Source organism: Rattus rattus, chromosome X, assembly GCF_011064425.1.
Source record: "Rattus rattus isolate New Zealand chromosome X, Rrattus_CSIRO_v1, whole genome shotgun sequence".
NCBI classification, from domain to species: Eukaryota; Metazoa; Chordata; class Mammalia; order Rodentia; family Muridae; genus Rattus; species Rattus rattus.
In genome coordinates this window covers 125,909,748-125,924,303 of record NC_046172.1, presented here as the reverse complement: position 1 = coordinate 125,924,303, position 14,556 = coordinate 125,909,748, and positions in this window count along the sequence as shown.

Sequence of the window (14,556 nt, the reverse complement as noted above, 5' to 3'; positions counted from 1 at the left end):
TCCAACACTGAATCCTGTCATAGGATGAACAATATCAACAATGATGTAATAGATGAAAATAAGCCAAAGTATACATGATTGCCCTTTTATGTCTAAAATAAAATAATTAAAAATTTAGAATTTTATGTTTAGTAAACATTCTCTAACACATAAAAGCATATTTCTCTTATGGTCCTTTCTATAATAGTTAATAAGTGAAAACAATTCTCATTTTTACTTGTACTTCTTTTAACCACAGCTTATTAGAGCATCCCTTTAAACTTCACCTGAATAATAAATGTATTTTCTTCTAAAAGTGTTTTTGGACAGTGTATCATTTATTTTAGCTTTGAAAAGTAAAAAAAAAAAAAAAAAAAAGAGGAGCTTCTACCCAGCCCTTAAGTCATTGTATTATTGTATTACAGGACATAATTTGTTTGTTTTCTTTTTATTTATTCTCTCACAGAATAGATCCAGATTGTAGACTATTCTTCACCCACTCCTCTCAATCCCCCACACCCACACACCCAATCCTTTTCCCTCTATTGCTGTTTGGTTTCCCTTTAGAAGAGAGCAAGTCAACCAGAGATATCAATGGACCTTGGTATAAAAAAATACAATAAGACTGGGCACAAATCCTCAAACTGGGCAATGTAACCCAGTAGGAGGAAAAGCGTCCCAAAATCAGGTAAAAGAGACATCTCTGTGTAGCTCTGACTGTCCTGGAACACCTAGAATGTGAATTTTGAAGACTTGTACCTTTTGCTTAGTTTTTGAGAATCAGTATAAAACAATACCAACATATTTCTTATTTTGTAGATAATCAACTCCTTGTCCCCTCTTAAAATGAAAACAATATTTTCACTCATTGAATGAAACTATTAAAATATTATCATGCTAGACTCATTAAAAGTAAGAATGTATTCAGGCTAAATATTTATTTATTGACAATTGTATTTATATCCCATAAAGTGATACTAAAATTATCTATACACTTAACAAAATATCTGTGCTGTTTCCAAAAGGGCAAGGTAGCTTGTTTTGCCTGACAAGCCATATTCTTTGACCTTATTTTTCCAAGATGAGATTTGAAGCCAATGTCATTCAATCTTTATACATTCAGTCCAAGAAGCTTTACCTGAGAGTCCAATTTCTGACGTCTATGTGTGCATCTCAAAGCTCATATTTAACCTACTTGAGGATTTCTTCAACAAGAAGTATTTTATCTGAAAGTGGAATGCATATTTCTTTACTTAATTTTAGTAGCCTGTTCAGAAGGACAGGTAAGGGGGAGTATCAATACTTAATAATACAAAAATTGAGGCAAAATATAGGGCTGTATAGCTATTAAATACATGAAAATGCAGATATAGCCTAAACTGTCAGTAAATGGAGGCAAAAACATATTTCCTACATAAAGGTTTTTATTACAGTTGCAAGGAAAATTGTTCCGAAAAGTTTTCTATGCCTGTCAATGGTTTGGGTGCTTAAGAGAACAACAATATTTGCTAATTCACAGCCTTTCCATGGGTTAAAGTAGTAATGAATTGCACTGCTGTAATCAAAAGGGCATCATGTTTTACTAGGGAAGCAGGAAAGGTAGGGAAGAATATTTGTAAAAATTGACTTCCACAGAGTTTGTTCCTGGTACTAAGCTAAATTATTCATCTTAATTTTTAGATATAAATAATATTCACAGGAGCTGTCTCTATAGAAGAACAGTCTTCAGGCCATTAACATTGATAGGAGAAGGAGAAAGGTGATGGTGGGTATTTTCTTCAGTTACTGTTAATGTATTCACTTGGACAAGAGGAAGGCTTTATTTATCATTTCACTGAACCTCATCATTCCTATGGCACGGAGTCATTTCAGCCATTGACATCTCTTTGTCCATGCCAAACAATATATTCACTCATGACTTCATTCTCTACAAAAATTAAGTTAGGTACACACTGATTTTACTGCTAACCAATTCCACTCTAGTGTGAAGTACAAAATACTTAAACTTCTTGTTCTTGTCTAAATTTGTCCTCATTGACCAATCTTTTCTCATTATTTTTTTCTCAGCTTCCCCCTAGCACCTCATAGCTCATACTCTACTATCAACTTCTATGAAATCAGTGGTTTTAGATTTACATAAAAATGACTAAAAACTGCTTGGTATTGTCACTACAATTAAATAATACATGTGTTGAGGTGGTACATGCACTATTAAACTTGATTTGATCTTTACTACACAAATTAAAACAACATTTTACATGTTAAAATATAAATTCAGTTATTTTCCAGTACAAAGTCATTAGAAAGCACTAAGTCAAAGAAGGAATACTACTGATTTCAAATGAGTTTGAAATAAACAACTATTCCAGCACTGTGGCAAGAAGCTAGATGTTGTACTAAAGAGTGAACTAATTCCTAACTCTTGTTACTGTCTGTGAAAATTGAGACATTTTTACTTGATGTATGTAAGATTAATTTTCCTACCTATATTTTTATAATAATAGTAATAATATATAATATGTTGTATTTGATACAAGGATAATATGCAGTGTTATATAGCTGATTTTGTTACTACCTCTTTCACAGATATATTTATGGCAACAAAGATGGCTAAATATAAATTGCACACCAGCTGCCAGTAGAATTGGCTCCAAAATTTTCCTTAAAACAAAAATATTTACTATAATTTGGGATTTATACTGAGACAGTGGAGTGAACACCTTAGAAAAAAATAAAACAGATTGATAACATGGAGTTGTATGATTGATGTCTGTGAAATCAATTTAATTTTGTGAAAGGAATCTTCCCTAGAGTTATACAGAGAAAAGCCTGTAAACAAGTTTTAGTTTATGATCAATGAATACACAATGCATAAAAGCCATGCATTTTCTTACACTCTCACATCTCTTAGGTGCAATGTGCCTTTTGATTAGTGAGCCAATGATCTCTTTCTTTTGCTGAATTTTCTCAAGTGAGCCATTTGATAAGGGCATGTTGACCTGACAATGTAGTGGTGACTATATTATACAGAAAAGAAAGATGACAGATTTTCTACTAATCATGGTGGATTGCTTAAGTATCAAATAAGAAAATGTAACTGCTGAGAGAGACAATGTAGAGAAATAAGCAAATAATTAGTGTTGTCTTGGAAAAGTAGTAACATTTGAGGTATAAAAACCGAATCCTAATAGCCAATCTAAAATGTATTTCTTGTTCTTTTTTTAATTTAATTTTACATTATTTTTATTTTGACAATTATATACATCTATAGACTGTATTAAAATCATATTCACCTTTCTATGGCCCAAATTTTTACCTTTTCTGCTCTTACTGGCTCAAATACTTTCCAAATATTCCTATTTCTACCCTATGTCTTTATCTTTGTGTGGGCCTTCTATAAGTAACCACATCTACTATGTGCTGGTAAATGTGATGGCTATGCTACATCCAGAAGATAGTGTTATGTAAGCCTCTTTCTTCTCTTTCCTATGAGTCTTATAATCTTTTTGGCTTCTCTTCTATGATGCCTCCTGGGCCTTAGATTGAATTTTTTAGATGTCTATTTTAAGACTAAATGCTTAACCATCACTTATTCTTAGCATTCACAACAGTTGCAAGCCTATGCATTAAATATAGCATGCAATCAAAAACAAAATTTTCTAGATTCAGGTTCACAGTAGCACTATACTATAAATATAAACATAAATATTTAGGAGACAGTTTGGTTACATGTTCGCTTAGTGAAACAATTGAAATACATCCTCTAAGAGGACCTGTTACCTATACAGTCATATATTTTTGTATTATATTTAAAAATTACCTTAAGATTACAAACCAGGTTTAAAGTATGAAGTATATTAGACCACAAACTCAATCATAAAGTGATGGCCATACCTATGACAGTTGCACTTCTATTTCAGCAGTAAGAAAATATGCCTCAAAGTTTGCTGGATAAGACTACTAATGATACTTCTCTTTGTACTCTGTCCTCTATCTCCAGACTTCTTGACACCTTTTAACACTATGATTGCTAGTTGACAAGTCATGAAGCGCAGTTCCATCTTGAGTTCTCAAGATGTCCTGTACCCAGTGTATGTTGTATTTTCAGCAATAAGATTAGATAATTTTTATTATCTAATCCTGATATACAACAAAGAGTAACAACAATAAATAATTGATTGGAAAGCTTCTGGGTCTCTTTAGTCAACAACTCATAGGGAAATATACTATACCCAGAACTGGGGTATTTAAGAAAGTATAGCTTCTAGATCAATATTACCAAATTATCAAAACATTTAAGTTGTTTCTTTAAAAGATTTTTGTCATATTTTTACTTTTTGTAGTAATGAGCTTCCATATTATCTTAGTCAGGGTTTCTATTCCTGCACAAAACATTATGACCAAGAAGCAAGTCAAGGACGGAAGGGTTTATTCAGTTTACACTTCCACATTGCTGTTCATCACTAAAGGAAGTCAGGACTGGAACTTAAGCAGCTCAGGAAGCAGGAACTGGTGCAGAGGCCATGAAGGGATGTTACTTACTGGTAGCTTGCTTCCTCTGGCCTGCTCAGCTTGTTCTCTTATAGAACCCAAGACTACCAGCCCAGGGATGGCACCACCCACAATGGCCTGGGCCCTGCCCCCTTTGATCACTAGTTGAAAAACATGCTTTAGGGCTGAGTCTTATGGAGGCATTTCCTCAACTGAGGCTCCTTTCTCCCTGATAACTTCAGCTTGTATCAAGTTGACATATGAAACCAGCCAGTACAACCCTTGTCAACTTGCCACACAAACACATCACTATTAAGCCTCAACCCTTACTTTCTTATTCATCCCCAAGATATAAATAACTTTAAAAGTCCCACAGTCTTTGCATATTAAAAGTTCAATCCTTTTCAAATTTCTATTATCTTTTAAAATTCAAAGTCATTTCAAAATTCAAAGTCTCTTAACTGTGGTCTCCAGTAAAATACTTTCTTCCTTCAAGAGGGAAATGTATCAGGACACAGTCACAATCAAAATAGAAATCAAGCTCTAACTGCCCAATGTCCCTTCGTGTATTTTACCTCTCTACTTGAGTAGTTCAGTTCCTCTACTTTATCTTCAAGTCCTGCTCATCTAGGCTTTTCTCACTCTGTATTTCTGTTAAGGCTTTACTTGAGTTTTCAAATTGAGTTATTAAACGTTTTAGCTCCGCTTTCATTTTAGCTTCAATTTTCTTCAGTATTTACTTTCTTTAATAAATTATGTTTTCAAAACCAGAATTGTTATCATCATGTCATTCATCTATATAATTTTGTTTTCTTAGACATACCCTAACATCTCTATATTCATTCCTTCTTTAAACTCATTGAAATTTTTGATCATGTTTGTTTTCTTTTGTTTAAGAGTAATGTCCTGGATTCATATAGATGATTCTCACTGAGAAACATTTATAAAGACTAATGCACTTTTTGGGTAAAGTGGGTCATAATGTGTGTGTGTGTGTGTGTGTGTGTGTGTGTGTGTGTGTGTGTGTGTGTGTTTTATGTGCCAGGGCATGTAGACTTCTTTCATTGGTATGTGTCAACTCTAAGAGTCTAACCTGATTCTGAAATGGAAGTTAGGTTCTATTTTTGGTTTTTCCCAAGTTTGTTTGATTTCTGAACATATATGAAGAGTTGTTAGGTCAATCTCTTTCATAGTACTGATATTTTAATCGAATAAGATTGGGGTGATTTCATTTTAGTGGTAACACAGAAAATGTCCAAATGTGATTTCTGGCTATATCTGCCTTGGCTAATATACAAGCTGTACTATCCAAGCTAGGCCTGGAAGGTTAAGGATGGCATCTGGAGGCTGGGGTCACTCACCAGGCGGAGTTAGTGTGCAAAGCTATGTGTCTCAAGTTGGACCTTCTGAAAGTGTAGGGATGACACAGGTAGCTGATGAGCTTGTACATTCAGCTGGACTGGGTTGGTGCAAAATGTAAACCCAGTTAATCCTGGTAGTATGGGATGGTACAGAGACTTCTTTTCACAGCCGGGGACCTAGAATCTGTGAACAGATTCCCCCTCTGTTCCTTTGTTTCAAGATTCCCACGCTTGAGTCCACGTGACTCGTCTTGGCAGCATCACCTTTTTGACTTAGAAAATAAAATAAAATAAAATAAAAGTCTAACTCTCAGAGAAAGAACTGGAAGAGCTTGAAGGGGCTCGAGACCCCATATGTACAACAATGCCAAGCAACCAGAACTTCCAGGGACTAAGCCACTACCCAAAGACTATACATGGACTGACCCTGGACTCTGACCTCATAGGTAGCAATGAATATCCTAGTAAGATATCAGTGGAAGGGAAAGCCCTGGGTCCTGCTAAGACTGAACCCCCAGTGAACTAGATTGTTGGGGGGAGGCGGCAATGGGGAGAGGATGGGGAGGGAACACCCATAAAGAAGGGAGGGGGGAGGATTAGGGGATGTTTGCCCGAAACCGGAAAGGAATAACACTCAAATGTAAATAAAAATACTCAAATAATAAAAAAAAGTCTAACTCTCAGGTTGATATTAATTTTTTAGTAGATTCTTGCCTAACATATTAATTCACCACCTATTGCCATAAATATTAAAAAAGAAATTCATCATCCCACTCTAGTGTGGGCTCCATTGGGCCACATGGCACCTGCAGGGTATTTTCATCTTAAAGAGCAAAGTGTCTCAACCCAACTCATCAACCCACCTCATAAACTGCCACTGACTACTCTCTGAGCTTGGCAGCAGCTGCTCTCTTGCATCTCTCTTGCTAAGGACTCTGCTCACTTCCCAGCATCTGCTCCTGGTGGTTATAGTCACATCTCCCAGTAACCCCGTAAAATTTTTTGTTCTTACATTTTCATGAAAGTTTTCTGGTGGAGTCTGTAGGGTCTCTTACTTGCAGAATGATAACATCTACAAATGAGGCTACTTTGACTCTTTCTTTCCTATTGTTATCCATGGAACGTCTTCTTCTTGTCTCATTGTTGTTCTGACTTCACAAATGGTACTGAAAAATTCAGGGTCTGGCATGGCCTTGGTGGGAACATAATGACATAGTGCCTACCCCAGGGACAGGGCCAGCAGACTTGGCCTCCAAGAGTATCAATGACTGCCCTGGGCATGAGGCTTGTTTGCATAAATGGTGCACATACTTTACATTCCTGCTTTAAGTAATGTCCTCCCTGTTAATGTTAATGACTCCATGATAACCAGACAATAGGAGTCTAGGAGGTGAAGGTATGGCTAATTTCTTATCAAAGTGGTAAACACAGGGAGCTTTAGGACAACCTGTACAAAATGTGGTACATTTATACAATGGAGCACTATTCATATATTAAAAAAATGACTTCATGAAATTCATAGGCCAATGGATGGAACTAGAAAATATCCTGAGTGAGGGAACCCAATCACAAAAACGCACATGGTATGCACTCACTGATAAGTGGATATTAGCCCAAAAGCACAGAATAACCAAGATACAATCCACAGACAACATGAAGCTCAAGAAGGACAACCAAAGTGCTAATGCTTCAGTCCTTCTTAAAAGGGGGAACAAAAATATTCATAGGAGGAAATATGGAGATAAAACTTGGAATAGAGACTGAAGGAATGGCCATTCAGAGCCTGCCCCACCTGGGGATTCAGCCCATATATCAACCACCAAACTCAGACAATATCTCGATGCCAAGAAGTGGATGCTGGCAGAACCTGATAGAGACATCCTGTGAGGCTCTGCCAGAGCATGACAAATACAGAGGCAGATGCCAGCGGCCAACCATTGAACTGAGAATGGAATCCCTGTTGGAGCAGTTAGAGGAAGGATTGAAGGAGCTGAAGGGGCTCGCAACCCCATAAGAACAACAATGCCAACTAACCAGAGCTCCCAGGGACTAAACCACTACCCAAAGAGTATACATGGACAGATCCATGGCTCTAGCTGCATTTGTAGCAGAGAATGGCCTTGTTGGGCACTAATGGGAGGAGAAGCCTTTGGTTCTGCTAAGGCTGGACCCTCGAGTGTAGGGGTATGTCAGGGCAGGGAGGTGGAAAGGGGTGAGTGGTTGGGGATGGGGAACACCCTCATAGAAGAAGGGGGTGGGGATGGGATAAGGGTTTATGGACAGGAAGCCGGGAATGGGAATAACATTTGAAATGTAAATAAAATATCAAATAAAAAATAAATTAAAAAAAGTAAAAAGAAAAGAACAAAAAAAAAAAAAAAGAAAATATCCTGAGTGAGGTAATCCAATCACAAAAAAACATACATGGTTTGCACTCATTGAGAAGTGGATATTATCAAAAGCTCAAATTTCTCAAGATACAACCCACATACCACATGAAGCTTAAGAAGAAGGATGACCAAAGTGCAGATACTTCAGTCCTTAGAAGGGGAAACAAAAATATTCATTGGAGGAAATACGGAGACAAAGATTGGAGCAGGGACTGCAGGAAAGACCATCCAGTGACTGCCCCATCTGGCCATCCAGCCCGCATAGACATACAGCCACCAAACCCAGATAGAATTGCTGATGCCAAGAAGTGCATGCCTGATATTGATATCTCTTGAGATGCTCTTTGTAGGAGTTAGAGGAAGTATTGAAAGAGCTGAAGGTGCTTGCAACCCCATAAGAACAACAATGCTAACCAACCAGAGCTCCCAGGGGCTAAACAACCACCCAAAGAGTACACATGGACAGACTCATGATTCCAGCTGCATATGTAGCAGAGGATGGACTTGTTGGGCACCAATGGGAGGAGAAGCCCTTGGCCCTGCCAAGGCTGGAGCCCCCAGTGTAGGGGAATGTCAGGGTGGGAAGGTGGGGAGGTGGGAAAGAGTTGGGGAACATCGTCACAGAAGAAGGGATAGGAGGGAATGGGATAGGAGGGAATGGGACAGGAAACAGAGAAAGGGGATAACATTTGAAATGTAAATAAATAAAAATTATCTAATAAGCCAAAAAATTGAAACAGGAATATATTGATTATGCCTTGTCAAAAAAAGAACTCTAAAATATGTTTAAAAATATATAATTTCTCAACTATGCAAAAAAAAAGAAGGATGCAATATGAATTGTGAGTGACTTCATGAATCTAAATGATGAAAGACAACTGTATTAATGAGTCAGCTTGCTAGAAAAATACAAAAGTATTTAGATACATAGGCAGGCAAAGTGTTTTGTTCAAGGTCAGCCTTGACTACGCCAAGGTTAGTCACAGGTGTGCTAGATTATAATTTCGGGACAGGGTCCTACCCAGCTAGCTTAGCATTTGTGTTTAGCAGAGGCAGACAGATTTCTGTATTATTTTGAAATGTTAAAAGAAAATGTGTGCTTGCTGTCCCCTAATAACTAATGGGCTGGGGTCAACCAGACGTTGATTTTATAGGATAATAATAAAGAAACCTGAAGTAAATAAGTGGATTGATATGTAAAATAAAAGACTAGTCTTATGCTTTGCAAGAGATGAGCAATCCAGAGAATTATTTTTCTTTTTTTTTTCTTTTTCTAAGAACAGCAAGAGAGAACTGCTTGGAGAACTGTCTCAAGCTGAACTTAAAGAGAGCTGGTTAGAGATCTCCAGAGAAAGCAGAACAGAGAGAAAACAAGCAGAAAAAGCGGAACATGGGCCATCAACTTGGACCCAGGATTAGACTTCCAGAAGTTTGTTTTCACTGCTCCCAGACAATCATTTTTTCAGAATCCCTCTTCAAGCCAAGGCTAGTCCTTGACAGAGTAAGATTCAATAAAGTGGACACCCTATATTGTTCCTGATTTTAGCGGAAATTCATTGTTATCTGTATTTAGCAAGATGTTTACTGTGAGTTTGTCATATTGCTTTTACCTGCCTCCTTTATCTCTTTATGGATTTTATTTTGTAGATACTTTTATCTTTAAAAAATAAATTTTGTATCTCTTCAAATATCACTAATTTCTGTCCTCGAAGCCATTTATGTGTTGAATTAATTAACTGATGTATGCATGTTGAACAGTTTGTATCTCTGAAAATGAGGGCAACTTGACCATGTTAGCCGCTCATGTGTGTGTGTGTGTGTGTGTGTGTGTGTGTGTGTGTTTGTGCATGCACACATGCATGTCATACTTATCATCATTCTCTATTCTTTCTTCCTTTACTTTTACATTTAATTAAAATGTAATTAAATTACTTATTTCTGTTTATTCTTTTCAGACCCTTCTATAGCCCTTTGCTCTAAGTCATCCTACATTTCCTCACTCTAAATTGATAGCAAAACTTTGATATCAAGTTTTCTTTGATAATAATTTTTGATCACACACACACAAATATATAAATATAGCCTGCTGAATCCATTTTTATTGTTTATGTGTATATAATTTCAGGGCATACTATTTTGTAAAAGGGGCTTTTCTATACCTTCTTTTGTTTTGAATAATGACATGAAAATTTTATGATTAAGCTTCTTGCCCTATAGATGGGGGCTTTCTGGTCTATTCTAATAAACCTATGCTGCCCTAAACTATTTACAATCCATTTCCCAGCCACATTGCATTACCTACTATCATAGTCCTGCTCTGGTACCTTCTTCATTCATATATGTTCTTATGGTGACTTCCCACTTGCTCTTCCCCCATTAAGGGCACTGAAGTCCCTTCTTACCCTTTTCTGCCCAGTTACGGGTTGATCAGCTCTTTATTGACCAATCAGAAGATGATAAAAACAATGTTTTACAAAATACTGAGTCAGGAAATGTTTCATAAAACTGATAATACCAAGTTCAAATACAAACTAACCTCTGGGGTATAGAAATCACCATTCAAATACACAGTGTACAGAAACATCCCACAACACTTTTTTTTTTATTGGAAAACCAATCAGGTGTTTCGTCCTTAGTTATTTCGACTCTCAGCCATCACTAGTTACCTATAGGTTTGTTGCTGCTGTTTTGTTTTTGTCTAGCAGTAGGACCCTGTAAGATCTTGTTACCTTTCTGCATTATTACTTTGTGAAATGGTCTTGTATTTAGCTGAAAAGAAATGTATTTATATATTTTATGCCTTTATCGTGAAGATTGTTTTATAGTTTTCATTGTTATTATGCCTTTATCTGGTTTTGGTATCAACACAATCATGGCCCCATTAATAGACATTAGAAATGTTCTTTCCTCCTCTAATTTATGAAATTAGAGAATCACCAGTTTTAACTATTCTTTGAAGATTCCACAGACTTTAATAGAAAATCCATCTGGATCTAGACTTTTAGACAGGAAACTTATTTACTGTTGAAAGCATTACTTATTATATGTTTATTTAAATTTTATCAAAACTTGGTAAAATTTTGGTATGTTGCACACCTGAAAAATTTACCTATATTTTCAGATTTTCCAATTTTCTGTGGTATATGGTTTTAATACATGTTTTCATGATATTCTGAATTTCATTCATATATGTGACAATGTGTTCACTATGACTAATTAAAAGTTTTGGTCCTTTGGTTACTTTGACAATGGTTAATCAATCTTGTTTATATTTTTAAAACACGCGCGATATGATCTATTTTAGAATAATCTCAGGAACTACTAGAAACTATGTTAATTTCTCACATTTGGATGAACAGACATCTGTAGATGTCTGTTAAGTCTATTTGATCTATATCTTAGTTATTTTTCCATTGATGTGATAAAATACTATGACCCCAACAAATTAGAAAGGAAAAGGTTTGGTCTGATATAATTTAATCAGGATTTTGTTTATTATTTTGGTAATGAATAAATTTCATCACTATACTTCCATTTTTACAAATATGTGTAATTTTGCTGCTATCATACTCATTGAACAATGTTTGAAAATTTCTAAGCCTGAGTGTAAATGAAAAAATAAATCATACATTTTCTAATTAATAAAAACTTATGAGATATTAGCTGATTGAATATTATATTCATTGTTTGTCTTAGTTAGGATTTCCATTGCTGTGAAGAGACACTCTGACCAAGGCAACTCTTATGAACGACAACATTTAATTGGGGCTGCTTACAGGTTCAGAGGTATAGTCCATCATCATCAAGGTAGGAACATGGCAGCATTAAGGCAGACATGGTACAGGAGGAGCTGAGAGTGCTACATCTCTGTCCAAAGACAGATAGAAGACTGGCTTACAGGCAGCTAAGATGAGGCTCTTTAAGTCCATTCCTATAGTGACACACTTCCTCCAACAAGTCCACACCTCCTAATAGTGCCACTCCTTGGGCCAAGCATATTCAAACCATCACAGTGGTGAACAATCTAAACCAGTCAAGCATGCTGCTTTTCTCTGTTTTGTAAACTGTGATAGTTTTTGAATGATATGAAAATTCAGTGCTTTCTGTGTACAGCATCAGAGTTTAGTAAATGATTCCTAATTTCACTTGTTTTGTAATAAATTCAATTGCAGTTTTTACTGTCTTCTCTCTTTGGTGAATAGAGTCTTCCCAAATATAACTACATTTAGCATTGCCATCTCCTTGTTAGTCCAGCAAGGAACTTCCTAAATGCACTCTCAGTCACCCTCTCAGCAAGATGAGATTTCACAATTTGACTTAAAAATCACCATTTTTAGATCCATGTCCTCATTGTCCATATGTCTAATTAGGTGCTTATTTGAGACAGAATTGATTTTTCTTGCTTATTAATGGTGTTGAACTTGAAGAGTTTCTTTCTGCCTTTATTTCTTACATCACCTTAAATTAACTTCTACCAAAAAATTAAGCAGATGAGAAAGAGTTATGTTTCACCTACTTGTTCCAGTAACATTTTAAAAATATCAAATAATGAGTAAATTTCTAATTAAAACCAAGCATTTGGTACAGTTACTTCATGGAAAACCTATAATTACTCTTTTGACACTTTTCATGGTTTATCTAGCTTTTGATAAGGATAAATCAGCTCCAACATAGAGATGATAACTGGTAACCTTTGCTTCCTGTGAACCTATCATAGAAAGTTGACTGCTTAGGTATGACATACTTCTAAAATCTTTCATCTGTATCACAAAATGGAAGCACTTGTAAATTGCAAAAACTTAATTTCAACAGCAGAGCATTGTAAGTTATAATCTTCACTGGGCTTCTAATGCTTATCCCTGGGACCTAATATAATTAAATTTATACTGCTTCTTGGATGATTACAGTTTATAAGATACATATTCATATGCTCAATTCTTAGCTAGAGTTTTGTCAACTCAGTAACAGATAATAAATATGCCACACAATGTTTAAATTTAAGAATTTGCCATGTGGCATTAACTTTTGATGCTTATTTGTAAAACTGAAACCATGAACAGCATATATCAGATAAAAATTTCAATAATAAAAGAAACATTAAAAAGTCCCTAGCTAATCAATTATTTAATGGAGTACCTTGGGATTTATAACAAAACACATGAGTTAGCAGAAAATAAAATAAAACTGAAATAGATTGTTTGAGGAACTGAAGTAGCAAAGATCTTTAAAAGCAACTCCAAAAGAAGAAAAATTTCATAACAGAATAAAAATGGATGTTGTTGTGGTTTATGACCCAAATGTCAGCAAATATTAGCAGTTTGACATTTCTTGTGGAGTCACATTGCCTCTTGGAAATAGTGTGATGAAACTGACAGCCCAGTTGACTGAGGACTCCAGAGACCAACATTCTATTTCTTTACCAGCTTTTTTTTCAGCAGTCATTTTTCCCTGTCTCTGTGTTAAATAGGCTAAAATTCTTGTTAAAATTCTTTTTAAATAGGTTAAAAAACAAATATGAAATATCTAGTATTCTTCCATGGGTAGAATTCATTTTAACTATTGGGGTCATTGAAGCATTTCTGAAATACTTCTTAAATCTTACAAATAAAAGAAAATGAAAGCTCTGTAGAAATGATATAGTCTAGATATCTTGAAATGGGTTCATTTTCTCTTCCAGTTTAAGAACTAAAAGTCAGGGGAATGTAGAAAGGGAGGGGAAGGGGGTGGATGGGGAGGAGAACACCCTTATAGAAGAAGGGTGTGGGATGGGGTGGTTTATGTCTGGGAAACCAGGAAAGGGAATAACATTTGAAATATAAATAAAAATATCCAATAAAAGAAAAAGAAGGGAAATTAAGAATTTAAGATAGTACATTTTTATTTTTAGTAGACAGAGCATATCTGAAAGTAACTGCATTTGATAACTTCATAATATATTTTTAAAGAACCTAATGCTTGGGTTAGGAAGTTGGGTTGAAGGGGAAAGTGTCTGATGAGTAAGCATGAGGCCCTGATATCAGATTGCTAGCACACACCTAAGGGGGAGGGCAGTAATGGGGGGAGGATGGGGAGGAGAACACCCATAGAGAAGGGGATGGGGAGGGATTAGGGGGATGTTGGTCCAGAAACCAGGAAGGGGAATAACAATCAAAATGTAAATAAGAAATACCCAAGTTAATAAAGATGAAAAAAAAAAACTGTAGCGTGGCAATACTCCTCTGTTACTCTAGTTCTACAGTGAAGACAGAGGCAGAAGCATGGCTGGGCCTTGCTGGAAAGGCAATTGGACCAAAACAGCAAGTTCAATTCAGTGAGAGAGTCTGTCTCTGGAATTA